This window comes from Pristiophorus japonicus, chromosome 22, assembly GCF_044704955.1.
Source record: "Pristiophorus japonicus isolate sPriJap1 chromosome 22, sPriJap1.hap1, whole genome shotgun sequence".
In the NCBI taxonomy this organism is placed as follows: domain Eukaryota; kingdom Metazoa; phylum Chordata; class Chondrichthyes; family Pristiophoridae; genus Pristiophorus; species Pristiophorus japonicus.
The window spans coordinates 70,657,546-70,684,511 of NC_091998.1; the positions used below are offsets into that span (position 1 = coordinate 70,657,546).

At 46.4% G+C, this 26,966-nt stretch overlaps 1 long non-coding RNA gene across 1 annotated transcript in view; it reads right to left on the reverse strand.

Moving 5' to 3' along the window:
• LOC139235148 (uncharacterized) overlaps nt 1-25,409 on the reverse strand; it is a 30,692-nt gene extending 5,283 nt beyond the window's left edge. Inside the window, exons 1-2 of the long non-coding RNA XR_011588425.1 lie at nt 25,263-25,409; nt 12,366-12,557 (exon numbers count right to left, since the gene is read on the reverse strand). This is a non-coding gene — a long non-coding RNA (uncharacterized lncRNA). The remainder of the gene's footprint in view (nt 1-12,365; nt 12,558-25,262) is intronic.
• Between the last annotated feature and the right edge of the window lie 1,557 nt (nt 25,410-26,966).

A 26,966-nucleotide genomic window follows, 5' to 3' on the forward strand; every position in this document is an offset into this window, starting at 1 on the left:
CTGCAGGGTGACTTGGACAGGTTAGGTGAGTGGGCAAATGCATGGCAGATGAAGTATAATGTGGATAAATGTGAGGTTATCCACTTTGGGGGCAAAAACAGGAAGGCAGAATATTATCTGAATTGCGGCAGATTAGGAAAAGGGGAGGTGCAATGAGACCTGGGTGTCATGGTTCATCAATCACTGAAAGTGGGCATGCAGGTACAGCAGGCGGTGAAGAAGACAAATGGTATGTTGGCCTTCATAGCTAGTGGATTTGAGTATAGGAGCAGGGAGGTTTTACTGCAGTTGTACAGGGCCTTAGTGAGGCCCCACCTGGAATATTGTGTTCAGTTTTGGTCTCCTAATCTGAGGAAGGACGTTCTTGCTATTGAGGGAGTGCAGTGAAGGTTCACCAGACTGATTCCTGGGATGGCAGGACTGACATATGAGGAGAGACTGGATCGACTGGGTCTGTATTCACTGGAGTTTAGAAGAATGAGAGGGGATCGCATAGAAACATAAAATTCTGACGGGAATGGACAGGTTAGATGCAGGAAGAATGTTCCCGATGTTGGGGAAGTCCAGAACCAGGGGACATAGTCTTAGGATAAGGGCTAAGCCATTTAGGACTGAGATGAGGAGAAACTTCTTCACTCAGAGAGTTGTTAACCTGTGGAATTCCCTACCGCAGAGAGTTGTTGATGTCAGTTCATTGGATATATTCAAAAGGGAGTAAGATAAGGCCCTAACGGCTAAAGGGATCAAGGGGTATGGAGAGAAAGCAGGAAAGGGGTACTGAGATGAATGATCAGCTATGATCTTATTGAATGGCTGTGCAGGCTCGAAGGACCTGCTCCTGCATCTATTTTCTATGTTTCTATGAAAGGTGTAGAGGAACACAGGGACCTTGGAGTGCAGGTCCACAGATCCCTGGAGGTAGCAGGTCAGGTAGATAAGGTGGTTTAGAAGGCATATGGAATACTTGCCTTTATTAGTCGAGGCATAGAATACAAGAGCAAGGAGGTTATGCTTGAACTGTATAAAACACTGGTTAGGCCACAGCTGGAGTACTGCATGCAGTTCTGGTCACCACATTACAGGAAAGATGTGATTGCACTGGAGAGGGTGCAGAGCAGATTTACAAGAAAGTTGCCCGACTGGAGAATTTTGGCGATGAGAAAAGATTGGGTAGGCTAGGTCTGCTTTCTTTGGAACGGAAGAGGCTAAGGGTAGACCTGATTGAGGCGTATAAACTTATGAGGGGGCGTGGATAGAGTGGATAGGAAGGATCTGTTTTCCTTGGCAGAGGGGTCAACAACCAGGGGGCATATATTTAAAGTAATTCGTAGAAGGATTAGAGGGAAAATGTCTTCACCCAGAGGGAGGTGGGGGTCTGGAACTCACTGCCTGAAAGGGTGGTAGAGGCAGAAAGCCTCACCACATTTAAAAGATACTTGAAGTGCCGTAACCTACAGGGCTATGGACCGAGAGCTGGAAAGTGGGATTAGGCTGAATAGCTCTTGGTCTGCCGGCGCGGACACGATGGGCCGAAGTGGTCTCCTTCCGTGCTGTAAATTTCTATGATTCTATGATCAAAAACTCCCGGGGCAGGTACAGCACGGGTTAGATACAGAGCAACGCTCCCTCTAACACCGTCTCCTCAAACACTGCCAGCCCATAATGAGCAGGGCTCAGGGAGGTTGGTTGCTAGGCACTGCAGTGATGTCATAAAGCACGGCCATTCAGCCCAGCGGGTCCTCTCCTTGTCTCTTTAAAGGTGGAGAGCTGGGACATCCTGTCTCAACACACATCCCCTGTTCATACTGAGAATCCCCGGGGAAGGCCCAAGGCCCAGAGTGTGCAGCACAACCAAGGGGGAGAAGAGAATGAGAGAAGGGGAGGTAAATGAGGGAGCAGGACCCGAGGGACACCAAGCTGAAGTAGACTTCAGATGGGGAAGATCGAGTTCAGTAGTTTTAGGATCCAGGGGGAGAGCAAGGCACATTGCACAAATTCCTAGTATTTTACCCTACTCTCCTCTCCTCCCCTGAAGGTGCTGACTCTGGCTGGATTCAGTTCTACACTCACCAGTTTCTCTCTAGTATATGGCCCATCTCCATGTTTGACCCTTGACAGTGAGTTTCGACAGGCTATTGCACTGACCTCACCTGGGGCCTCACACGTGCATTTTCCAGCAGGGTCACTGGGCCCTCCCCCAGTGGTTCACTGGGTAAAGTCACCGCCCAGTGTGACTGAGTCATAAGAACAGGAGAGGCCCAGGTTTAATCCCATCTGTAAGTCGGAACCTAGGAACATAGGAACAGACCATTCGGCCCTGTGCACCTGTTCCACCCTTCAATGCGATTGTGGCTGATCAGTATTTTAACTCCATCTACCTGCCTTGGTTCCATCACCCTTAATACCCTTTCCTAAGAAGAATCAATCAACCTCAGTTTTGGAATTTTTAGTTGGCCCCCAGCCTCAATTTTATGGGGAACAGAGTTCTGGATTTCCACGACCCATTAAGAACATAAGAAATAGGAGCAGGAGTCGGCCATATGGCCCCTCGAGCCTGCTCCGTCATTCAAAAAGATCATGGCTGATCTTGTACTTCAGTTGCACAATCCCCTTGATTCCTTTAGTGTCCAAACAGTGATTTATCTCAGCCTGAATACTCAACGACTGAGCATCTGCAGCCCTCTGGGGTGGAGAATTGCAAATATTCACCACCCTCTGAGACAGAAATGTCTCCTTATCGCAGTCGTAAATGGCCTGTCAGTATCTGTGTGATGAAGTGGTGCCCGACATCACCCTGAACGGCCTGGCTCTAATTTTAAGGTTATAGGCCCTTGGTGTGGGCTCCCTCACCAGAGGAAATGATTTCTATCTATCCTATCAACTCCTTTAATTATCTTAAACACCTCAATTAGATCACCCTTTAATCTTCGATATTCAAGGGAATACATGCCTAGTCTGCAACCTGTCCTCATCATTTACAAAAGTGATCACTGCAAATACAGGAGCATAGAATCATAGAAATTTACAGCCCAGAAAGAGGCCATTCAGCCCATCATATCTGCAACAGCCTAATCCCACCTTCCAGCTTTTGGTCCGTAGCCTTGTGGGTTACGGCACTTCAAGTGTACATCCAAGTACATTTCAAATGCTATGAGGGATCCTGCCTCTACCACCCTTTCAGGCAGTGAGTTCCAGACCCCCAGCACCCTCTATGTGAAAAAATGTCCCCTCAAATTCCACCTGAACCTTCTACCAATTACTTTAAATCTATGCCCCCTGGTTATTGACCCCTCTGCTAAGGGAAATATGTCCTTCCTATCCACTCTATCCAGGCCCTTCATAATTTTATACACCTCAATTAAGTCTCCCCTCAGCCTCCTCTGTTCCAAAGAAAACAACCCCAGTCTATCCAATCTTTCCTCATAGCTACAATTCCCCAGTCCAGGCAACATCCTCGAAAATCTCCTCTGTACCCTCTCTAGTGCAATCACATCTTTCCTGTAATGTGGTGACCAGAAATGCACACAGTATTCCAGCTGTGGCCTAACTAGTGTTTTACACAGTTCAAGCATAACCTCCCTGCTCTTGTATTCTATGCCACGGCTAATAAAGGCAAGTATCCCGTATGCCTTCATAACCTATCTACCTGGCCTGCTACCTTCAGGGATCTGTGGACATGCACTCTAATGTCTCTTTGTTCCTCTACACTTCTCAGTGTTCTCCCATTTAATGTGTATTCTCTTGCCTTGTTAGACCTCCCCAAATGCATTACCTCACACTTCTCCAGATTGAATGCTATTTGCCACTGTTCTACCCACCTGACCAGTCCATTGATATCTTCCTGCAGTCTGCACCTTTCTTCTTCATTATCAACCACACAGCTAATTTTTGTATCATCTGTAAACTTCTTAATCATACCCCTTACATTCAAGTCCAAATCATTGATATATACCACAAAAAGCAAGGGACCCAGCACCGAGCCCTGCGGAACCCCACTGGATACAGCCTTCCAGTCACAAAAACATCCATCAACCATTACCCTTTGCCTCCTGCCTCTGAGCCAATTTTGGATCCAACTTGCCACTTTGCCCTGGATCCCATGGGCTTTTACTTTCATGACCAGTCGCTATGTGGGACCTTATCTAGCTTTGCTAAAATCCACATAGACTACATTGTACGCACTGCCCTCATCGACCCTCCTTGTTATCGCCTCAAAAAATTCAATCAAGTTATTCAGACACGATCTTCCCTTAACAAATCCATGCTGACTGTCCTTGATTAATCCGTGACTTTCTAAATGGCGATTTATCCTGTCCCTTCGAACTTTTTCCAATAATTTTCCCACCACCGAGGTTAGGCTGACTGGCCTGTAATTACTCGGTCTATCCCTTTCTCCCTTTTTAAACAAAGGTACTACATTAGCAGTGCTCCAGTCCTCCGGCACCATACCTGTAGCCAGAGAGGACTGGAAAATGATGGTCAGAGCCTCTGCTATTTTCTCTCTTGCTTCTCTTAACAGCCCAGGATACATTTCATCTGGGCCTGGGGCTTTATCCATTTTCAAAGATACTAAACTCCTTAATACTTCCTCTGTCACTATGTTTATTTCACCTAATATTTCACACTCCTCCTCCCTGATTGCAATGTCCGCATCGTCCCTCTTTTGTGCAAACAGACGCAAAGTATTCATTCCGAACCATACCCACCACATCTTCCACCTCCACACAAGTTTGCTTTAACATCCCTAATAGGCCCCACTCTTTCTTTAGTTATCCTCTTGCTCTTAATGTATTTGTAAAACATCTTTGGGTTTCCCTTGATTTTACTTGCCAATATTTTTTCATGCTCTCTCTTTGCTTTCCTAATTTCCTTTTTAATTTTGCCCCTGCACTTTTTGTACTCTGCTCGGGTTCTGCAGTATTGAGAGTTCGATATCTGTCATAAGGTTGTCTTAATTTCTTTATCCTACCCTGTATGCCCCTTACATTTGAGATTTGACTTGCCCAAGTCCGAATCTAGAGCTTAAAACTTAAATAAAGCCAATTGCATCGGTTTGAAGGGCGAGGTGCTTAAGGAAGCTGGAAAAATAGATTCAAAGGTATAGCGGTAGATAAGCAGTGGCTCGCATTTGAAGAAATATTTCATAATTCTCAACAAAAACACATTCCATTGAGAAACAAAAACTCCACGGGAAAAATGATCCATCCGTGGCTAACTAAAGAAGTTAAGGATCACATTGGATTGAAAGAAGCTGATAATATTGCAAAGAATAGTAAGCCTGAGGATTGAGAGTGTTTCAGAAACCAGCAAAAGATTACCAAAAAATTTATAAAAATTGATAAAAAGGGAAAAAATAGAATGAGAGAAAATTAGCCAAAAATATAAAAACAGATTGTAAGAGCTTCTACAACTATGCAAAAGTAGAGTAGAAAAAATAAATATTGGTCCCTTAGAGGCTGAGACAGGAGAAATTATTCTGGGGAATAAGGAAATGGCAGCAACATTAAACAAATATTTTGCATCAGTAGAAGACATACCTAAAGTGATAGGGAACCTCGGGTCTAATGAGGGTGAGGAACTCAATGTCATTGATGTAAGTAGAGAAAAATTTCTAGAGGAAGTAATGGGACTAAAAGCCGACACATCCCCTGGACCCGACGGCCTACATCCTGGGGTTCTAAAAGAGGTGGCTGCAGAGATAGTGGATGCATTGGTTTTGATCTTCCAAAATTCTAGATTCTAGAACGTCCCAGCGGATTGGAAGGTAGCAAATGTAACACTGCTGGTCAAGAAAGGAAGGAGAGAGAAAATAGGGAACTACAGGCCAGTTAGCCTGACAGCAGTTGTCTGGAAAATTTTGGAATCCATAGTTAAGGAAGTGGTATCAGGGCACTTCGAAAATCATAACATGATTAGGCAGAGTCAACGTGGTTTTATGAAAGGGAAATCGTGTTTGACAAATTTATTAGAGTTTTTTGAGGATGTAACTAGCAGGGTAGATAAAGGGGAACCAGTGGATGTAGTATATTTGGATTTCCAAAAGACATTCAATAAGGTGCCACGTAAAAGGCTATTACACAAGATGAGGGCTCATGGGATTGGAGGTAATGTATTAGCATGGATAGAGAATTGGTTAACAGACAGAAAACAGAGAGTAGGGATAAATGGATACTTTGGTTGGCAGGCTGTAACTAGTGGGGTGCCACAAGGATCAGTGCTGGGGTCTCAGCTATTTACAATCTATATTAATGAACTAGATGAAGGGACCGAGTGTAATGTTTGCTGACAATTGACATCTAGGTGGGACAGTAAGCTGTGAGGAGAACACAAACCATCTGGGATATAGATAGACTGAGTGAATAGAAACATACAAAATAGGTGCAGGAGTAGGCCATTCGGCCCTTCTAGCCTGCACCGCCATTCAATGAATTCATGGCTGAACATGCAACTTCAGTACCCCATTCCTGCTTTCTCACCATACCCCTTGATTCCCCTAGTAGTAAGGACTTCATCGAACTCCTTTTTGAACATATTTAGTGAATTGGCCTCAACAACTTTCTGTGGTAGAGAATTCCACAGGTTCACCACTCTCTGGGTGAAGAAATTCCTTCTCATCTCAGTCCTAAATGGCTTCCCCCTTATCCTTAGACTGTGTCCCCTGGTTCTGGACTTCCCCAACATTGGGAACATTCTTCCTGCATCTAACCTGTCTAACCCCGTCAGAATTTTAAACGTTTCGATGAGGTCCCCTCTCATTCTTCTGAACTCCAGTGAATACAAGCCCAGTTGATCCAGTCTTTCTTGATAGGTCAGTCCCGCCATCCCAGGAATCAGTCTGGTGAACCTTCGCTGCACTCCCTCAATAGCAAGAATGTCCTTCCTCAGGTTAGGAGACCAAAACTGTACACAATACTCCAGGTGTGGCCTCACCAAGGCCCTGTACAATTGTAGCAACACCTCCCTGCCCCTGTACTCAAATCCCCTTTGCTTTCTTAACCGCCTGCTGTACCTTCAATGACTGATGTACCATGACACCCAGGTCTCTTTGCACCTCCCCTTTTCCTAATCTGTCACCATTCAGATAATAGTCTGTCTCTCTATTTTTACCACCAAAGTGGATAACCTCACATTTATCCACATTATACTTCATCTGCCATGCATTTGCCCACTCACCTAACCTATCCAAGTCACTCTGCAGCCACATAGCATCCTCCTCGCAGCTCACACTGCCACCCAACTTAGTGTCATCCGCAAATTTGGAGATACTACATTTAATCCCCTCGTCTAAATCATTAATGTACAGTGTAAACAGCTGGGGCCCCAGCACAGAACCTTGCGGTACCCCACTAGTCACTGCCTGCCATTCTGAAAAGTCCCCATTTACTCCTACTCTTTGCTTCCTGTCTGACAACCAGTTCTCAATCCATGTCAGCACACTACCCCCAATCCCATGTGCTTTAACTTTGCACATTAATCTCTTGTGTGGGACCTTGTCGAAAGCCTTCTGAAAGTCCAAATATACCACATCAACTGGTTCTCCCTTGTCCACTCTACTGGAAACATCCTCAAAAAATTCCAGAAGATTTGTCAAGCATGATTTCCCTTTCACAAATCCATGCTGACTTGGACCTATCATATTACCTCTTTCCAAATGCACTGCTATGACACCCTTAATAATTGATTCCATCATTTTACCCACTACTGAGGTCAGGCTGACCGGTCTATAATTCCCTATTTTCTCTCTCCCTCCTTTTTTAAAAAGTGGGGTTACATTGGCTACCCTCCACTCCATAGGAACTGATCCAGAGTCAATGGAATGTTGGAAAATGACTGTCAATGCATCCACTATTTCCAAGGCCACCTCCTTAAGTACTCTGGGATGCAGTCCATCAGGCCCTGGGGATTTATCGGCCTTCAATCCCATCAATTTCCCCAACACAATTTCCCGACTAATAAGGATTTCCCTCAATTCCTCCTCCTTACTAGACCCTCCGACCCCTTTTTTTATCCGGAAGGTTGTTTGTGTCCTCCTCAGTGAATACCGAACCAAAGTACTTGTTCAATTGGTCCGCCATTTCTTTGTTCCCCGTTATGACTTCCCCTGATTCTGACTGCAGGGGACCTACGTTTGTCTTTACTAACCTTTTTCTCTTTACATATCTATAGAAACTTTTGCAATCCGTCTTAATGTTCCCTGCAAGCTTCTTCTCGTACTCCATTTTCCCTGCCCTAATCAAACCCTTTGTCCTCCTCTGCTGAGTTCTAAATTTCTCCCAGTCCCCGGGTTCGCTGCTATTTCTGGCCAATTTGTATGCCACTTCCTTGGCTTTAATGCTATCCCTGATTTCCCTTGATAGCCACGGTTGAGCCACCTTCCCTTTTTTATTTTTACACCAGACAGGAATGTACAATTGTTGTAGTTCATCCATGCGGTCTCTAAATGTCTGCCATTGCCCATCCACAGTCAACCCCTTCAGTATCATTCGCCAATCTATCCTAGCCAAATCACGCCTCATACCTTCAAAGTTACCCTTCTTTAAGTTCTGGACCATGGTCTCTGAATTAACTGTTTCATTCTCCATCCTAATGCAGAATTCCACCATATTATGGTCACTCTTCCCCAAGGGGCCTCGCACAACGAGATTGCAAATTAATCCTCTCTCATTACACAACACCCAGTCTAAGATGGCCTCCCCCCGAGTTGGTTCCTCGACATATTGGTCTAAAAAACCATCCCTTATGCACTCCAGGAAATCCTCCTCCACCGTATTGCTTCCAGTTTGGTTAACCCAATCTATGTGCATATTAAAGTCACCCATTATAACTGCTGCACCTTTATTGCATGCACCCCTTATTTCATGTTTGATGCCCTCCCCAACATCACGACTACTGTTTGGAGGTCTGTACACAACTCCCACTAACGTTTTTTGCCCTTTGGTATTCTGCAGCTCTACCCATATAGATTCCACATCATCCAAGCTAATGTCCTTCCGAACTATTGCCTTAATTTGCTCCTTAACCAGCAATGCTACCCCACCTCCTTTTCCTTTTATTCTATCTTTCCTGAATGTTGAATACCCCTGGATGTTGAGTTCCCAGCCCTGATCATCCTGGAGCCACGTCTCCGTAATCCCAATCACATCATATTTGTTAACATCTATTTGCACAGTTAATTCATCCACCTTATTGCGGATACTCCTTGCATTAAGACACAAAGCCTTGAGGCTTGTTTTTTTAAACACCCTTTGTCCCTTTAGAATTTTGCTGTACAGTGGCCCTTTTTGTTCTTTGCCTTGGGTTTCTCTGCCCTCCACTTTTCCTCATCTCCTTTCTGTCTTTTGCTTTTGCCTCCTTTTTGTTTCCCTCTGTCTCCCTGCATTGGTTCCCATCCCCCTGCCATATTAGTTTAAATCCTCCCCAACAGCACTAGCAAACACTCCCCCTAGGTCATTGGTTCCGGTCCTGCCCAGGTGCACACCGTCCGGTTTGTACTGGTCCCACCTCCCCCAGAACCGGTTCCAATGCCCCAGGAATTTGAATCCCTCCCTGCTGCACCACTGCTCAAGCCACGTATTCATCTGCGCTATCCTGCGATTCCTACTCTGACTATCACGTGGCACTGGTAGCAATCCTGAGATAACTACTTTTGAGGTTCTACTTTTTAATTGGGCAGTAAGGTGGCAGATGGAGTATAATGTGGGGAAATGTGAGGTTATTCACTTTGGTAGGAAGAATAGAAGAACAGAATATCTTTTAAATGGTGAGAAACATTTAAATGGTGGTGTTCAGAGAGATTTGGGTGTCCTCGTGCAAGAAACACAAAGCGAGCATGCTGGTACAGCAAGCAATAAGGAAGGCAAATGGCCTGTTGTCCTTTATTGCAAGGGGGTTGGAGTACAAGAGTAAGGAAGTCTTGCTACAATTGTACAGGGCCCTGGTGTGACTACACCTGGAGTACTGCGTACAGTTCTGGTCTCCTTATCTAAGGAAGGATATACTTGCCTTGGAGGCTGTACAACGGAGGTTCACGAGATTGATTCCTGGGGTGAGAGGGTTGCCTTATGATGAGAGGTTGTGTAGAATGGGCCGATATTCTCTGGAGTTTAGAAAAATGAGAGGTGATCTTATTGAAACATACAAGATTCTGAAGGGAATTGACAAGTAGATGCTGAGAGGTTGATTCCCCTGGATGGAGTGTCTAGAACCAGGGGGCACAGTCTCAGGATAAGGGGTTGGCCATTTAAGACAGAGATGAGGAGGAATTTCTTCACTCAGAGGGTTGTGAATCTTTGGAATTCTCTGCTCCGGAGGGCTGTGGATGCTGATTCTCTGAATATATTCAAGGCTGAGATAGATAGATTTTTGGACTCTAGGGGAATCAAGGGATATGGGGATCAGGCGGGAAAGTGGAGTTGAGGTCAATAAACTTATTGAATGGCAGAGCAGGCTCGAGGAGGTGAATGGCCTCCTCCTGATCCTATTTTTTATGTTGACCTACAGGCGGCTCCAGATTTATTAGTCCCACTTTTTTTCTTAAGGGAACATATTTGCTCTGAACCCTCACTACCTCCCTCCTTGAATGCCTCCCACTGCTCTGACACTGATTTACCTTCAAGTAGCTGTTTCCAATCCACTTTGGCTAAATCACATCTCAGCTTAGTAAAATTATCTTTTCCCCAATTGAGAACTTTTATTCCTGGTCTATCTTTGTCCTTTTCAATAACTACTCTAAATCTAGCTGAATTATGATTACTAGCACCAAAATGCTTTCCCACTGATACCCCTTCCACCTGCCCAGCTTCATTCACCAAAACCAAGTCCAGATCCGCACCCTCCCTTGTTGGGCTTGCTATGTACTGGCTAAAGAAGTTCTCCTGAATGCATGTTAAGAATTCTGCATTCTCTATACCTTTCACATTAATTCTGTCCCAGTTAATATTAGGGTAGTTGAAATCCACTACTGCCCTATTGTTTTTGCACTTATCAGAAATTTGCTCTTCTCTCTCCCTCTGACTGGGGGTCTGTAGTACACGCCCAGCAGTGTGATCGCCCCTTCTTATTCTTCAGTTCATCCCATTATGGCCTCAGTTGATGACCCCTCTAACATATCATCCCTCCTCACAGCTGTAATTGTTTCTTTAATCAATACTGCGACTTCCCCTCCTTTTTTACCCCCTCTCTATCCCGTCTGAAAACCCTGTAACCGGGAATGTTGAGCTTCCATACCTGCCCCTCTTTCAGCCATGTCTCAGTAACAGCTACAATATCATACCCCGTGTCTAACAGTGCCCTCAGCTCATCTGTCTTATTCCTGAGACTCCTTGCACTGGCATTGAAGTATATACCATGTAGCACAGCCAAACTCCCTTGTCTGTTTTCTAACCTTTGTTTCCTCTGCCTTCCAAACTCACATACAAATTTCTGCCTTCCATTCCAGTTTTTCTTCCTCCCTTCTGAATCTACTCTTAGGTTCCCATCCCCCTGCCAAGCTAGTTTAAACCCTCCCCAACAGCACCAGCAAGCTCCCCAGTGAGGATATTGGTCCCGGTCCTGTTGAGGTGCAACCCATCCGGCTTGTACAGGTCCCACTTCCCCCAGAAGTGGTCCCAATGCCTCAGGAATCTAAAGCCCTCCCTCCTGCACCATCTCTCCAGCCACGCATTTATCTGCTTTATCCTCCTATTTCTGTACTCACTAGCTCGTGGCACTGGGAGTAATCAGGAGATTATGACCTTTAAGGTCCAGCTTTTTAATCCCTTTCCCGAAAATCTGCCCCTAGGACCTCAGTCCGCTTTCGACCTATGTTATTGGTGCTGATATGGACCACGACCTCTGGCTATTCAGCCCTTGCCCCTTCAATGTCCTGCAGCCATTCAGTGACCCTGGCACCAGGGAGGGAACACACTATCCCTGGAGTCACGTCTGCGGCCGCAGAAGTGCCTGTCTGTTCCTCATCTAATGAATCCCCTACCACTATTGCTCTTCCATTCTTCTTTCTTCCTCCCTGTGCAGCTGAGCCACCCGTGGTGCCATGGACTTGGCTCTGGCTGCACTCCCCAGAGGAACCATCGCACTCACCGGTATCCAGAACTGAAAACTGGTTAGCGAGTGAGATGTACTCAGGGAACACCTGTCCTACCTGCCTGGTCCTCCTTGTCTGTCTGGCACTCACCCACTCCCTCTCTGCCTGCACACTTAAGTTGCGGGGTGACCACCTGTTGAAACGTGCTATCCACAAAGCTATTAGCCTCGCGGATGCCCTGCAGTGACTCCAGCCGCCGCTCAAGCCCCTCCAGCTGGCGACACTTCCTGCACCTCGATTTAACTTTGAAAAGATAAATTGTTTAACAGAGGTTCACACTGACTCATCTGATTGGCCGACTCAGGATCCTCCCCTCAAGCCCCACGATTGGTTGCAGAACACGTTGCTCCCTGGGCCCTCCGGCCTCTGAACTCTCTTCCTATTGGTTCCCAGGGCAATCAATCAGCACGTGCCAACATTACGCTGTCAGGTGAAGTTGAGGGGCTCAGAGGGAGAAATAAAACGAGGTGTGAATCTGAGTAAAGAAATAAAATTAGAGAAGCATGATTAAATTTATAAACTATACTATTTAAAATCAAATCAAATGTTGCAGTTAATATATTCCTTTTGGGCCAAGTGGGAAACAAGTGATGTGTAGACTGTGCAGAGTGTCTGTGCCTGGTTACACAGCGTGTCTCTGGCTTTCCGCTACAAATACACATGTTTCAGCTCACATCCGACTGACTGGATAAACCTCTTAACCCCATCACACAATTATCAGCATTTGATGTTTAGTTATGCTAAACCTTTATAAAACATGGTTAGGCCTCAGCTGACACATTGTGTTCAATTCTGGGCACCACACTTTCAGAAGGATGTCTACACCTGAGAGAGGGGGCAGAAGAGATTTCCCAGAATGGTACCAAGGATGAGGTTCTTCAGTTATGTGGAGATACTGGAGAAGCTGCGGTTATTCTCCTTGGAGCAGAAAAGATTAAGAGGAGATTTGATAGTGTTCAAAATCATGAACGGTTTTAATAGACTAAATAAGGAGAAACACTTTCCAGTCGGTAACCAGAGCGCGCAGATTTATGATGATTGGCAAAAGCAGAGGCAACATGAGGAAACATTGTATATGCAGCAAGTTGCCGCGATCTGGAACCCGCTGCCTGATTGGGCGGTAATTGCAGATTCAATAGTAACATTCAAAAGTGAATTGGATAAATACCGAAGGGAAAATACTTGCAGAGCTGTGGGGAAAGAGTGAGGGATGTGGGACTAATTAGATCGTTCGACCATAGACGCAGCACAGGCACTATGGGCCGAATGGCCCCCTTCTGCGCTGTTTCATTCTATGAAAATGGCGGATGATCTTACCCAGAACGCTCTGACCACATATCCGTGGCATAACCAAGACCACCTATTTTCACCTTGGTAACATCACCCGTGTCCACCCATTGCCTCAGCTCATCTGCTGCTGAAGCCCTCAAATCCAAGTCTTTCTTACCTCGAGACTTGACTATTCCAACGCACTCCTGGTTGGCCTCCCACATTCTACCCTACGCAAAGTAGAGGTGATCCAAAACTCGACTGCCCGTGTCCTAACTCGCACCGAGTCCCGCTCACCCATCACCCCCTGTGCTCGCTGACCTACATTGGCTCCCGGTTAAGCAGCACTTCAATTTCAAAATTCTCCTCCTTGTTTTCAAATTTCTCCAAGGCCACTCCCCATCTCTGTAACCTCCTCCAGCCCCACAACCTCCCCCCCCCCCCCCCACCCCCCACCCCGAGATATCTGCGCTCCTCTAATTCTGCCCTCTTGAGCATCCCCGATTATAATCGCTCAATCGTGCCTTCTGTTGCCTGGGCCCCAAGCTCTGGAACTCCCTCCCTAAACCTCTCCATCTCTCGACCTCTCTTTCCTCCTTCAAGACGCTCCTTAAAACCCACCTCTTTTCCTAATTTCTCCTTAAGTGTTGGTGTCAAATTAATTTTGTCTCAAAATACTCCTGTGAAGCGCCTTAGGATGTTGCATTACATTAAAGGTGCTATATAAACACAAGTTATTGTTATTAGCGGAGGAGTCAATAACCACGGGGCAGAGATTCAAGGTCAAAGGTTTAGAGGGGATTCGAGGAGAATTTTTTTCACCCAGAGGGCGGTAGGGGTCTGGAACTCACTGCCTGAAAGGGTGGTAGAGGCAGAAGCCCTCATGGCATTTAAATACTTGGATGTGCACCTGAAGTGCCGTAACAGACAGGGCCATGGACCAAGAGCTGGAAAGTGGGATTAGGCTGGGTAGCTCTTGGTGCGGACACGATGGGCCGAATGGCCTCCTTCTGTGCTGTAAATTTCTATGATTCTAATTCCTGTCAGTTAGCCAATTTTGTATCTATGCTGCCACTGTCCCGTTTATTCCACAGGCTTCAACTTTACTGGCAAGCCTGTTATGTGGCACTTTGATGAACGCATTGCCCTCAACGATCCTCTCTGTTACTGTCATGTATGTAGACCATGTATACTAACTGTATAGTCACATAAGGTGTGCCACCAGAGGGCACTGAGGTGGGAGACCTGAGGGTCACCTGCATAGGTGTGCAGGGCCCAGTATACAAGGCTGCCCACCATGCTTATACCTCACTCTGGAGTTACAATAAATGGGACTAAGGTCACTGCAGCTCAAGTACAATACTAGACCTCGTGGAGTCATTCATCAGAGTATTAAAGATATAACAGTTACCTCATCAAAAAACTCGATCACGTTGGTTAAACACGATTTGCCTTTAACAAATCTGTACTGGATTCACACTTGTCCAAGTGACTTAATTTTGACCCTGATTATTGTTTCTAAAAGCTTCCCTGCTGCTGAGTTAAACGACTGGTCTATATTTGCTGGGTTTATCTTTACACTTTTTTTGAACATGGGCGTAATATTTGCAGATCTCCAGTCCTCTGCCCCCCCCCTCCCCACAGTTTCTAAGGAGGATTGGAATATTATTTCTTCCTGCACTTCCCTCAGTGTCCTCGGATGCATCTGATCCGGGCGACTTATCAACTTTAATTACAGACAGCCTTTCTACTAACTCATCTTTTATCAATGTTTATCCCACCCAGTATCTCCTCCCCCTCCTCCTTCACTCTGTTTCTGGCAGCATCCTCTTCCTTGGTGAAGACAGATGCAAAATTCTCATTTAGTACCTCAGCCTCTGTCTCCATGCGCAGATCTCCCTTTTGGTCCCGAATCGGCCCCACCCCATCGCTTACTATTTATTTGCCTATAGACAACTTTTGAATTAGCCTTTATGTTGGCTGCCATTCTATTCTCATGCTCTCTCTTTGCCCCTAGTATTTTCTTCACTTCTCTGAACTTTCTATATTTAGCCTGATTCTCAGATGTATTCTCGACCTGACATTTGTCATACACTCTCTTTTTCTGCTTCATCTTACTCTCTATACAAAGGGATATTAATCGATTCAGTGACTGGGCAAAATTCTGAGCCATGGGTTTCAATCTACACAAATGTGAGGTCATCCATTTTGGATATAAAAAGGGTAGAACAGGGGACTTTCTAAATGGTGAAAAGCTAGAAACAGTGTGGGTTTACAGTGAGGGGTCCATGTACAGAGATCATTGAAATGTCAGGAACAGGGACATAAAGTAATCAAAAAGGCAAATGGGATGCTGGGCTTTATATCCAGAGGACTAGAATACAAGGGGTAGAAGTTATGCTGCAGCTGTACCAAGCCCTGGTTAGACCACACCTGGAGCACTGTGAGCCGTTCTGGGTCCCACACCAGGGAGGGTATATTGGTCTTGGAGGGAGTGCAGCGTGGGTTTATCAGAATGATACCCGGACTCCAGGGTTAAGTTACAAGGAGAGATCTCACAAATTAGGATTGCATTTTCTGGAATTTAGAAGGTAAAGCGTGATCTGATTGAAGTGTTCAGGATATTAAGGGAACAGGGTAGATAGAGAGAGACTATTCCTGCTGGTTGGGGATCCCAGGACTAGGGGCCAGAGCCAGACATTTCAGAAGTGAAGTTAGGAAACATTTTTGCACAGAAAGGGTGGTAGAAGTTTGGAATTCTCTTCTGCAAACAGCAATTGATGTTCATTTTAAATCTGAGATTGTTAGCTTTTTGTTAACCAAAGTTATTAAGGGACATGGGCCAAAGACGTGTATATGTTGTTTGGTTGAGATCAGCCATGATCACATTGAATGATGGGACAGCATTGAGGGGCTGAACGGCCTCCTGCTGCTCCACCAATTTATCCAATTCAAAAGTGACTTGTGTAAATAAATTCTCCATCTCCCTCTGGTTCTTTTGCCAATTCCATTAAATCTCTGGCTCCCAACCTTCAGCCAGTGGAAACTGTTCCTCTTTTTTAATATTCATTCATGAAATGTGGGAATCACCGGGGAGGTTAGCATTTAGTGCCTGGGCCTAATTGCCCTTGAGGAGGTGGTGCTGATGCTGCTACAACCTCAGGGGGCAGCTAAGGTCAATCACATTGCTGTGGGTCTGGAGTCACATATAGGCCAAACCAAGTAAGGGCGGCAGATTTCCTTCCCCAAAGCTCATTCGTGAACCAGTGGGGTTTTACGACAATCTGGTAGTTTTCATGGTCACTATTTCCGATACTAGCTTCATATTATTGAATATTAATCTGAACTGTCAGAAGTTTAAACAAGGCAAGATGTGGTAAGGACCCTGAGATCAGGGGCAGTGGGTGAGGACCCTGAGATCGGAGGCAGCTTGAGGACCCTGAGATCGGAGGCAGCTCGAGGACCCTGAGATCGGAGGCAGCTCGAGGACCCTGAGATCGGAGGCAGCTCGAGCCTGGAAATCTAAACAAAATCAACAGACCTGTCAAAAGGAGAAATAAAAAGTACTATTGTAGAATCCTTATTGTTTTTACCATGTAAATTGAATTTCTTTTCCTTTAGTTTTTCACTTGTATTTGCTGAACAGTTTGGCCGCTGCTTCCAACCCAAGCCATTGACTTCTTTTTACACTTCCTTCTCCTGCTTCTTCTCTCTTTCCCTCCCTGGTCAGTATCTAATGTCGATATGCCACCTCTCATACTCTAAAATCTCTCCACCAATACTTCATTACTCTTCGACCATCCTACTCTCCTGCTGCCGCCCCAGACTTCACTCCCTTTTAGACACTCCCTCTGGGCCTCTCTTGGCATCCTCCGAAGGGCCCATCATGGCCCTCGTCGCTGTCCCCTCACAAGCAGCAACCCCAATTATCCCATCCTACTCTCTCACCGCCCAGCTTGCCCAGGGAGGGCTAACCTTGCAAATCTCCTCCCCGTCCAACTCATTGCTCCAAGCAATGACCCTGTGTATTCTGGCAGTGGATCAGCCATCACCGATGGTCTCAAAATCTCCTTGCAGAATGTCTGTTCACTTTCGTAGATGGCTGCATTGACATCATGGCACTAACGGAAACTTGGCTGAGGGATAATCGAAGCCTCCCCTCCTGGCTATACCTTCCACTACTTGCCCCACCCAGACCGCCATGGTGGCAGTATAGCTCTCATCACCAAATCACACCTTGGTCTGCCTCTACTCCTCCGGCACTTTCTCATCTTTGGAACATTTTGCCTCTAACCTCTCATTCAAAATTCTCGTTCTCTGCCACCCACCCAAATATGATAAAAACTTTATCACGGAGATATCCTCACTGCTTTCCTCCCTCAGCCTTTGCACCGAGCGACTTCTCATCCTCGGTGGCTTCAACCTCCATCTCAAATCATCATGCTCTCTCCTCTGAGTTCACTAGCCTCCTGTCCTCCCTTAATCTCTCCCTCCATGTAAATTCCTCAACCCATATTCACGGCCACCCCCTTGACCTTGCAATGTCTCGTGGCCTCGCTACTCCAACCATGTCAATTAAAGATAAAGCCCTCTCTGACCATTTCCTTGTATTGCTCTCGACCCACATCCCCCTTTCCCAATCCAAACCTACTTCTGCCCCTGGAAAACTCTCCAAACTCTCTTACAACTGCACTTATCAACTCAAAACAGTCCAACCTTTTAACAATGACATTTCTGCAGCCACCGATCTGCTCAACCACACCCTTGTTATGTTTTGGGTATGACATCACAAACACACACAGACTGTAAGATGGCTGATAACTTCAGGAAGCCAGTCTGGTGACTCCCCCTTTATTGTAAATAGCAATGGCTGCAATGTCACAGTAGGCCACTGGGTGGAGCTATATATATTACAACCCTCACCACCACCTTTGATGCCCTAGTCCCTATTAAAAAGATTACTCTCTCCCACCCGGGCTGTTCCCCCTGATCTTCGATCCCTCAGTCCAAGGGGCACAGACTTGGAACGGATGTGGCGGACAACTGGTTTCGCCATTTACTGCCAGATCTGGCTCGAACACAAAACATTATCGGTTCCTACTCTTGTCTACAAAAACTGCTCACTATTCCAGGATCATTCTGGATTGCAAAATAATCCCCAGCTACTATTGTCTACTGCTAACTGTCTCCTTAAACCCCTCTCCCTGCCTCCACCACACTCACCACCAACAACGTGTGAGGAGCTCATGGACTTCTTTGTCTCAAAGATTGAGATCAGCTGCCTCTGCCACTTCCCTTCCTTCCCCGAGCCCACACGGCCAAACTTCATCCGAATCTTCCACCTGCTATCTCTCCAAACTCATCCTGTCCATGAGACCCACTTCCTGTTCCCTTGACCCTATTCCCACCAAGCTGCTGACCACCCAACTTCTTTTTCTGGCTCTTATGTTACCCAACATTGCTAACGGTTCTCTCTCCTCAGGTACTGAATCTATATTAATGAAGGGACCGAGTGTAATGTAGCCAAGTTTGCTGATGATACAAAGATGGGTGGGAAAGCAAATTGTGACAAGGACACAAAAAATCTGCAGAGGGATATAGACAGACTAAGTGAGTAAGTAATAATAGATAATGTGAGGTTATCCACTTTGTAGAAAAAATAGAAAAGCAAATTATTTTTTAAATGAAGAGAAATTGCAAAGTGAGGCAGTACAGAGGGACCTGGAGGTCCTTGTGCATGAAACACAAAAAGTTAGTGTTGTAGGCATTAGGCACGTGCTGAATATATCAAAACTCATATAGGTTTAAAGTGGCCACATATAAAATGGCTGCCCAAGCATGCTGGGAACTCCGCTAGTCAAGTAATGAACTGGGGCTGACCGAGCAATGACCCTGTGAGGCTCACTACCGGGAATGCCTTAGCTCACTCACTTGAGACAAGATAACTATAAACGAACCATTATAGTACCTGATGTGGAATGTCCTTTGACTAAGGACTTCACACAGCAGAGCCCGAGGAACAGAGATAAGGGAGGGAACCTGCCTCACATAACAAGGTCATTAATCAGCCCGAGCTGACAAAAACCAAACATACAGCCCCTGAGGTATCAGGGGAATTCTATTGGGTTAAAGAAACCTATATGTAATCGATAATCGTTATGATTGGATTGTGTCCAGCCGAAGTGGGCTGAGTAACTGTAAAGAACTATTGTAAAACATATAAATATCGATGAATTTCTTTGTTCATTGGAGAGAAGTGCCCGGATCCAGTCCTGAGGCTCTCTCCCTGCCGGAAAAATAAAGGCCGCATTGGCGTTGGAACCGACTCTGAGTGTTGAGTGATTCTTCCGAGAAAACATTCACGCTAACAGGTACAGCAAGTAATCAGGAAGGCAAATGGAATGTTGGCCTTTATTGCAAGAGGGATGGAGTATAAAAGCAGAGAAGTCCTGCTACAACTGTACAGGGTATTGGTGAGGCCACACCTGGAATACTGCGTACAGTTTTGGTCTCCGTATTTAAGGAAGGATATACTTGCATTGGAGGCTGTTCAGAGAAGGTTCACTCGGTTGATTCCGGAGATGAGGGGGTTGACTTATGAAGATAGGTTGAGTAGGTTGGGCTATACACATTGGAGTTCAAAAGAATAAGAGGTGATCTTATTGAAACTTATAAGATAATGAGGGGGCTCGACAAGGTGGATGCAGAGAGGATGTTTCAACTCATAGGGGAAACTAAAACTAGGGGACATAGTTTCAGAATAAGGGGCCGCCTATTTAAAACTGAGATGAGGAGGAATTTCTTCTCTCAGAAGGTTATAAATCTGTGGAATTCTCTGCCCCAGAGAGTTGTGGAGGCTGGGTCATTGAATATATTTAAGGTGGAGATAGACAGATTTTTGAGCGATAAGGGAATAAGGGGTTATGGGGAGTGGGCGGGGAAGTGGAGCTGAGTCCATGATCAGATCAGCCGTGATCTTATTGAATGGTGGAGCAGGCTCGAGGGGCCAGGTGACCTACTCCTGCTCCTATGTCCCCCTCTCCTTCAAATCTGCTGTCATCACCCCCTCCTCAAAACACAACCCTTGACCCCACTTTGGTTGCTAGCTATCGCCCCATCTCCAACCTCCCTTTCCTGTCCAAAGTACTTGAACGTGTTGTTGCCTCCCAAATCCGTGACCATCTTTCCATGAATTCAATGTTTGAATCCCTTCAATCCGGTTTCCATGCCTACCACAGTCCCGAAACATAGAAAATAGATGCAGGAGTCGGCCATTCGGCCCTTCGAACCTGCACCACCATTCAATAAGATCATGGCTGATCATTCAGTCAGTACCCCTTTCCTGCTTTCTCTCCATACCCCTTGATCCCTTTAGCCATAAGGGCCATATCTAACTCCCTCTTGAATATATCCAATGAACTGGCATCAACAACTCTCTGCGGCAGGGAATTCCACAGGTTAACAATTCTGAGTGAATAAGTTTCTCCTCATTTCAGTCCTAAATGGCCTACCCCTTATCCTAAGACTGTGTCCCCTGGTTCTGGACTTCCCCAACATGGGGAACATTCTTCCCGCATCTAATCTGTCCTGTCCCGTCAGAATCTTATACGTTTCTATGAGATCCCCTCTCATCCTTCTAAACTCCAGTGTATAAAGGCCCAGTTGATCCAGTCTCTCCTCTCATCAAAGTCATAAATTACATCCTGTGTGACTGTGACTGTGGCTATCCCTCCTCGTCCTTCTCGACCTGTCCGCAGTCTTTGACACTGTTGACCACTCCATCCTCCTCCAATGCCTCTCCACCACCGTCCAGCTGGGTGGGACTGCACTCGCCTGGTTCCATTCTTATCTATCTAATCGTAGCCAGAGAATCTCCTGCAAAGGCTTCTCTTCCCACTCCCACATCATTACCTCTGGTGTCCCCCCAGGATCTGTCCTTGGCCCTCTCCTATTTCTCATCTATATGCTGCCCCTTGGCAATATTATCCGGAAACATGGAGTCAGTTCCCACATGTACGCAGACGACACCCAACTCTTTCTCTCTACCACTTCTCTCGACCCCTGCTTGGTGTCTAGATTGTCAGATTGCTTGTCCGACATCCAGTACTGGATGAGCAGAAATGTTCTCCAATTAAATATTGGGAAGACCGAAACCATTGTCTTTGGTCCCACAAACTGCATTCCCTAATCACCGACTCCATTCCCCCTCCCTAGCATCAATCTGAGGGTGAACAAGTCTGTTCGCAACCTAGGTGTCATATTTGACCCTGAAATGGGTTTCCAGCCACATATCCGGAACATAACTAAAACCACCTTTCTCCACCTCCATAACATTGCCCGCCTCCGCCCCCTGCCTCAGCTCTTCTGCTGCTGAAACCCTCATTCATGCCTTTGTTACCTCTAGACTTGACTACTCCAACTCACTCCTGGCCGGCCTCTCACATTCCACACTACGTAAACTTGAGGTCATCAAAAACTCAACAGCCCATGTCCTAACTCGCAACAAGTCCTGCTGTGATCAACCCTATGCTTTCTGACCTGCATTGACTCTTGGTTAAACAACGCCTCGGTTTCAAAATTCTCACCCTTGTTTACAAATCACTCCATGGCCTCGCCCCTCCCTATCTCTGTAATCGTTTTCAGCCTCACTACCCCACAAGATGTTTGTTTAAGAAGGGAGAAAGGGATAGACCAAGTAATTACAGGCCAGTCAGCCTAACCTCAGTGGTGGGAAAATTATTCATAAAAATCCTGAAAGACAGGATAAACCTTCACTTAGAAAGACAGGGATTAATCGAGAACAATCAGCACGGATTTGTTAAGGGAAGGTCGTGTCTGACTAAATTTGAATTTTTCGAGGAGTTAACAAGGAGGGTTGATGAGGGTAGTGCGTATGATGTAGTGTATATGGATTTTAGCAAAGCTTTTGATAAGGTCCCACATGGCAGACTGGTCACAAAAATAATAGCCCATGGGATCCAGGGCAAAGTGGCAAGTTGGATCCAAAATTGGCTCAAAGGCAGGAAGCAAAGGGTAATGGTTGATGGATGTTTCCAGTGGGGTCCCGCAGGGCTCAGTGCTGGGTCCCTTGCTTTTTGTGGTATATATCAATGATTTGGACTTGAATGTTGGGGGTATGATTAAGATGTTTGCAGATGACACTAAAATGTGTGGTTGATAATGAAGAAAAAAGCTGCGGACTGCAGGAAGATATCAATGTACTGGTCAGGTGGGCAGAGCAGTGGTAAATGGGATTCTATCCAGAGAAGTGTGAGGTAATGCATTTGAGGAGCTCCAACAAGGCAAGAGAAGACACATTAAATGGTACGATACTGAAAGGTGTAGAGGAACAAAGGGACCTTGGAGTGCAGGTCCACAGATCCCTGAAGGTAGGCCAGGTAGATAAGCTGGTTAAGAAGGCATACGGAATACTTGCCTTTATTAGCCAAGGCTAGAGCAGGGAGATTATGCTTGAACTGTATAAAACACTAGTTAGGCTGCAGCTAGTATACTGTGTTCAGTTCTGGTCACCACATTACAGGAAAGATGTGATTGCACTGGAGGGTACAGAGGAGATTTACAAGGATGGATGGAGAATTGTATCTATGAGGAATGATTGGATAGGCTGGGTTTATTTTCTTTGGAACAGAGGAGGCTGAGGGGAGACCTGATTGAGGTGTATAACATTATAGAGCGGATAGGAAGGACCTATTTCCCTTAGTAGAGGGGTCATCAACCAGGATAGATTTAAAATAATTGGTAGGAGGTTTAGAGGGGATCTAGGGGGAATGTTTTCACCCCGAGGATGGTGGGGGTCTGGAACTCACTGCCTGAAAGGGTGGTAGAGGCAGAAACCCTCATCACATTTAAAAAGTACTTGGATGTGCAGCTGAATTGCCGTAACCTTCAGGGCTTGGCCGTTCAGTGTTGGTGACAGGAAGCAGACAAAGGACAGGGGAAATCAGGAACACGCTCTCCCAAAAACTGTCCAGGCTCAAAATTTCACAACCCAGTGTGCTAGAATTTTGTTGGACAAGGGTATTAAGGATTATGGAACCAAGTCGGTTGATGGAGCTAAGATACAGATCAGCCATGGTATAGTGATGACTTTTGTAAACAGCCTTTACAGGGTATAAGGGGAGGATATGCAAAAGTGATTAAACCTGGGCCCCTCCTGTTCTGATCAGCAGGGGAGGAGAGGGAGGGGAACCAGTGAGTGTAGAAGTGAACCCAGCCAGAGTCAGCACCTTCAGGGGAGGAGAGGGAGGGGAACCAGTGAGTGTAGAAGTGAACCCAGCCAGAGTCAGCACCTTCAGGGAAGGAGAGGAGAGTAGGTTAAAATACTAGGAATTTGTGTAATGTACCTTGCTCTCCCCCTGGATCCTAAAACTACTGAACTCGCTCTTCCCCATCTGAAGTCTACAGGCTGTAAAACTTCAGCTTGGTGTCCCTCGGGTCCTGCTCCCTCATTTACCTCCCCTTCTCTCATTCTCTTCTCCCCCTTGGTTGTGCTGCACACTCTGGGCCTTGGGCCTTCCCCAGGGATTCTCAGTATGAACAGGGGATGTATGTTGAGACAGGATGACCCAGCTCTCCACCTTTAAAGGGACAAGGAGAGGACCCGCTGGGCTGAATGGCCCTGCTTTATGACATCACTGCAGTGCCTAGCAACCAACCTCCCTGAGCCCTGCTTATTATGGGCTATGTTGAGCTCAGTCTGTTTCAGGAAGGGGAAGAGGATCAGGTTTCGACCCGTGTGGAGCCCAGGATTTACGCGGAGAGGTACAGGATCAATTTATACCTTATTGAGTGAGGAATGTCATTGTCCCGGACACTCCCTGTCCCTCAGTATCTGTGTCTGGGGAGCAACCGATGGGTTTGTGTCACCTTCTTTAGATTAATCTTTGTGCTCATCGAGATGATGAATGCCAGTAAAGGTCTTTCTAAACTGCCTGGGAGTGTTTGATGGGACAGTGTAGAGGGAGCTTTACTCTGTATCTAACCCCTTGCTGTACCTGCCCTGGGAGTGTTTGATGGGACAGTGTAGAGGGAGCTTTACTCTGTATCTAACCCCCTGTAACTACCATGGGAGTGTTTGATGGGACAGTGTAGAGGGAGCTTTACTCTGTATCTAACCCCGTGCTGTACCTGAAATAAAAATATAAAATGCTGGAAATACTCAGGAGTGTCGATGGAGGCAGTGTGTATGATGTAGTGTATATGAATTTTAGCAACGCTTTTGATAAGGTCGCACATGGCAGACTGGTCACAAAAGTAAAAGCCCATGGGATCCAGGGCAAAGTGGCAAGTTGGATCCAAAATTGGCTCAAAGGCAGGAAGTAAAGGGTAATGGTTGATGGGTGTCTTTGCGACTGGAAGGATGTTTCCAGTGGGGTTCCGCAGGGATCAGTACTGGGTTCCTTGCTTTTTGTGGTATACATCAATGATCTAGACTTGAATGTTGGGCGTATGATTAAGAAGTTTGCAGATGATACTAAAATCGTCTGTGTGGTTGGTAACGAAGAAGAAAGCTGCGGATTGCAGGAAGATATCATGTATGTAGACCATGTATACTAACTGTAGTCGCATAAGGTGTGCCACCAGAGGGCACTGCGGTGGGAGACCTGAGGGTCACCTGCATAGGTGTGCAGGGCGCAGTATACAAGGCTGCCCACCATGCTTATACCTCACTCTGGAGTTACAATAAATGGGACTAAGGTCACTGAAGCTCAAGTACAATACTAGACCTCGTGGATTCATTCATAAGAGTATTAAAGATATAACAACTGGTGACGAGATTATGAACTTTCACACAAAAATGACTAACTTTGGTGCAATAGAAAAGTTCTCAGAGGGTGAAGATTGGGAAGCCTTTACAGAGCAGCTTGACCAATATTTTGTAGCAAACCACCTGGTAGACGATGATCCGACCACACTGGCAGATAATCGCAGAGCTATCCTGTTGACCAGTTGTGGGCCCGCGGTCTACGGCCTCGTCAGGGACTTGCTTGCACCAGAGAAAACAACAAAGAGCTGAAGGTGCTAATTCGGGACCAACTCAAACTGAAGGAGAGCCTCCTCACGGCCAGACATCGATTTTATACACACCGCTGCCCGAGGGCCAGGAAATCGCGAAGTACGCTGCCGACCTCAGGAGGCTGGCAGGACCGTTGAATTCAGCGCATCCCTCACCGATGCATTACGGGATGTCTTCGTAATTGGCATCAGTCATGAGGTCCTTCTTCACAAGCTACTGTCCCCCGAAACCACCGTCACTCTGCAGAAGGCCTTCAGCATCAGCCAGGCGTTCATGAACTCAAGCTGCAGCTCCAAGCAGATAATGACTCACTCTCAGGACTCAAACACGGCAAGTACTGTAAATAGAATGGCGTCTTTCACAGGCAGAACTGTTGAACGTGAATCTGCCCAGGGCAGAGTGTACAGGCCCCCGAGTCCTTTAACTCAGAGTCCGCTGAGGGGTGCAGACGTAAGTCGAGTAGCACCATGCTGGCGTTGCGGAGGTAATCACAGGGCTCATCAGTGTTGGTTCAGAGACTATGTGTACAAAGGCTGCAGCACAAAGGGCCACCTCCAGCGAATGTGCAAAAGAGCTGTGACTCACCACGTGGAAGAGGAGTCAGCAGATGGCTGTGAATCCAGCGCGGATTACGAGGAGATGGCTCGAGAGGCAGCTCAGTCCCAGGATGAAGTGTATGGAGTATATACTTGCACCACAGATTGTCCTCCAGTGATAATGGAAGTCGAGATAAATGGCGTTCCAGTCTTCATGGAAGTGGACACAGGGGCGAGTCAGTCAGTAATGAGCCAGGAAGCCTTTGAGAGACTATGGAACGATCAAGCTGAACGACCCAAGCTGGTCCCGATTCAGGCAAAGCTGAACACCTACACCAAGGAACTGATATCAGTTGTTGGTAGTGCGGATGTAAGTGTATCCCATGATGACGCGGTGCACAATTTACCATTGTGGATTGTTTCAGGTGATGGACCAATGCTACTTGGAAGAAGATGGATGGGGAGGATTCATTGGAACTGGGAAGACTTCATCCGTCCAGCGATCGACGTCTCCCGTGCTCCGGTGCCTTCGGTTGGACCAAGCACCGGAGAGCAGATCCGCGCAGCCCCCGAGGCACAGACCACTCAGCACGACTGCGTGGCGATGATCTGGCCGAGACGACGCAAACGCATCTTCCCGGTGTCAGTGGCAGGACTCCTGGGGAGGAAGATTGGATCCGAGGGCACCTTCCCAGCTTCAGTGGCAGAATCCCTGGGAAAGAAGATCGCGGCAGTCGACATCATGGACAGGGAAAAGATGGCGTCCAAACCACGAGGTGCAGCGCTAATGGAGCAACGACACATGGTTCCACGCAAGGAAGATGATTGCGGTAAAAGTATTAAGGCCATTTTAAAGGAGGCCAGCAACCTGCCATTTTTGAATGAACTTCTTGAAATTGGTAACCAATGTAAAAGTCCAGCTGTAACGAGAAAAATGTAATTGAGTGATGTTGGGTGCAAATTGCAATCAGCCAATGTAGCGGGTGAACACCCAACGGTTGTATACAGGGCCAGCGGGCTACCTAATGCTGTAGCCTGCGTC